This window comes from Petromyzon marinus, unplaced genomic scaffold (assembly GCF_048934315.1).
Source record: "Petromyzon marinus isolate PM22_M1 ecotype Great Lakes invasive population unplaced genomic scaffold, UKy_Petmar_22M1.pri1.0 PM_G_Scaffold_71, whole genome shotgun sequence".
In the NCBI taxonomy this organism is placed as follows: Eukaryota; Metazoa; Chordata; class Hyperoartia; order Petromyzontiformes; family Petromyzontidae; genus Petromyzon; species Petromyzon marinus.
The window spans coordinates 120,001-122,500 of NW_027423026.1; positions in this window are offsets into that span (position 1 = coordinate 120,001).

The following is a 2,500-nucleotide window of genomic DNA, read 5'->3' on the forward strand; positions in this document are numbered from 1 at the left end:
TTAGGGTGGCACAGAAATCCCTCGGAATGGGAAAAAACGGGTCATTTTCGTGTCGCCACATTGCATGCGAACCGCATGAAACTTCCAGAGGCATTTGCAGCAGGAATGCATGTGCACTCAAAAAATGTGATATTTTTCACGGAGAGACCCCGTGAAACGCTAGAAGTGGGCGGGGATGTCTCTCTTGTGGCTCACGGGGCTGTTAGGGTGGCACAGAAATCCCTCGGAATGGGAAAACGGGTCATTTTCGTGTCGCCACATTGCATACGAACCGCATGAAACTTCCAGAGGCATTTGCAGCAGGAATGCATGTGCACTCAAAAAAGTGAATATTTCTCACGGATAGACCCCGTGATACGCTAGAAATTGGCGGGGATGTCTCTCTTGTGGCTCACGGGGCTGTTAGGGTGGCACAGAAATCCCTCGGAATGGGAAAACGGGTCATTTTCGTGTCGCCACATTGCATGCGAACCGCATGCAACTTCCAGAGGCATTTGCAGCAGAAATGCATGTGCAGTCAAAAAAAAATTGATATTTTTCACGGATAGACCCCGTGAAACGCTAGAAATTGGCGGGGATGTGTCTCTTGTGGCTCACGGGGCTGTTCGGGTCGCACAGAAATCCCTGGGAATGGGAAAACGGGTCATTTTCGTGTTGCCACATTGCGTACGAACCGCATGAAACTTCCAGAGGCATTTGCAGCAGGAATGCATGTGCACTCAAAAACTTCTATATGTTTCACGGATAGACCCCGTGAAACGCTAGAAATTGGCGGGGATGTGTCTCTTGTGGCTCACGGGGCTGTTAGGGTGGCACAGAACTCCCTCGGAATGGGAAAAGGGGTCATTTTCGTGTTGCCACATTGCATAGGAACGCCATGAAACTTCCAGAGGCATTTGCAGCAGAAAGGCACGTGCACTCAAAAATTTTAATATTTTTCACGCATAGACCCCGTCAAACGCTAGAAGTTGGCGGGGATGTCTCTCTTGTGGCTCACGGGGCTGTTAGGGTCGCACAGAAATGCCTCGGAATGGGAAAACGGGTCATTTTTGTGTGGCCACATTGCATAGGAACGGCATGAAACTTCCAGAGGCATTTGCAGCAGGAATGCATGTGCACTCAAAAACGTCTATATTTTTCACGGATAGACCCCGTGAAACGCTATAAATTGGCGGGGATGTCTCTCTTGTGGCTCACGGGCGCTGTTAGTTAGGGTCGCACAGAAATCCCTCGGAATGGGAAAAGGGGTCATTTTCGTGTTGCCACATTGCGTACGAACGGCATGAAACTTCCAGAGGCATCTGCAGCAGAAATGCATGTGCACTCAAAAACGTCTATATTTTTCACGGATAGACCCCGTGAAACGCTAGAAATTGGCGGGGATGTGTCTCTTGTGGCTCACGGGGCTGTTAGGGTCGCACAGAAATCCCTCGGAATGGGAAAACGGGTCATTTTCGTGTTGCCACAATTGGCATACGAACGGCATGAAACTTCCAGAGGCATTTGCAGCAGAAATGCATGTGCACTCAAAAACGTGAATATTTTTTCACGGATAGACCCCGTCAAACGCTCGAATTTGGCGGGGATGTTTCTCTTGTGGGTCACGGGGCTGTTCGGCTCGCACAGAACTCCCTTGGTCCACCTGATTCGTGCATACAGGCAGCAACTAAAACTCTGTAAACCTGCTGTGAGGACATCTAAACAGTGGACCAGTGAGGCTGTGGAAGATTTGCGGGCGTGCTTAGACTGTACTGACTGGGATATGTTCACGACTGCTACCAATAGTCTGGATGAACTCACAGAGGCTGTGTACATCAGCTTCTGTGAGGACTGCTGTATCCCAACACGTACCAGGGTGAACTTTAACAACAACAAGCCCTGGTTCTCAGCAAAGCTCAAAAGGTTGAGGTTGGAGAAGGAGGAAGCGTTTAGGAGTGGGGATAGAGACAGATTCAAGGAGTCGAAGAACAGGTTTAGCAAAGCGGTGAGAGAGGCTAAACGACTGTACTCAGAGACACTAAAACACCAGTTCTCTACTAACGACGCTGCTTCTGTCTGCCAAAGGGCTCAGGCACATCACCAACTACAAACCCAGAGCGCCCCACACCACTAACGACTCCCGCCTAGCCAACGACCTGAACGAGTTCTACCGTAGATTTGAAAGACAATTGGACTGTCCTGAACCACCCCTTCCCACCCAAGAGGCCCCATCCCCCACCCATACTACAGAAACGACTCTCTCCTTTCAGGAGGGAGAAGTTAATGGGCTTTTCAAGAGGCAGAATCCACGCAAAGCAGCCGGGCCGGACTCTGTCTCTCCAGCCACCCTCAGGCACTGCGCTGGCCAGCTGTCTCCGGTGTTCACCAACATCTTTAACACCTCCCTGGAGACATGCCATGTACCAGCCTGTCTCAAGTCCTCCACCATCATCGCTGTGCCCAAAAAGCTAAGGCCAACAGGACTAAATGATTACAGACCGGTCGCCCTTACATCTGTGGT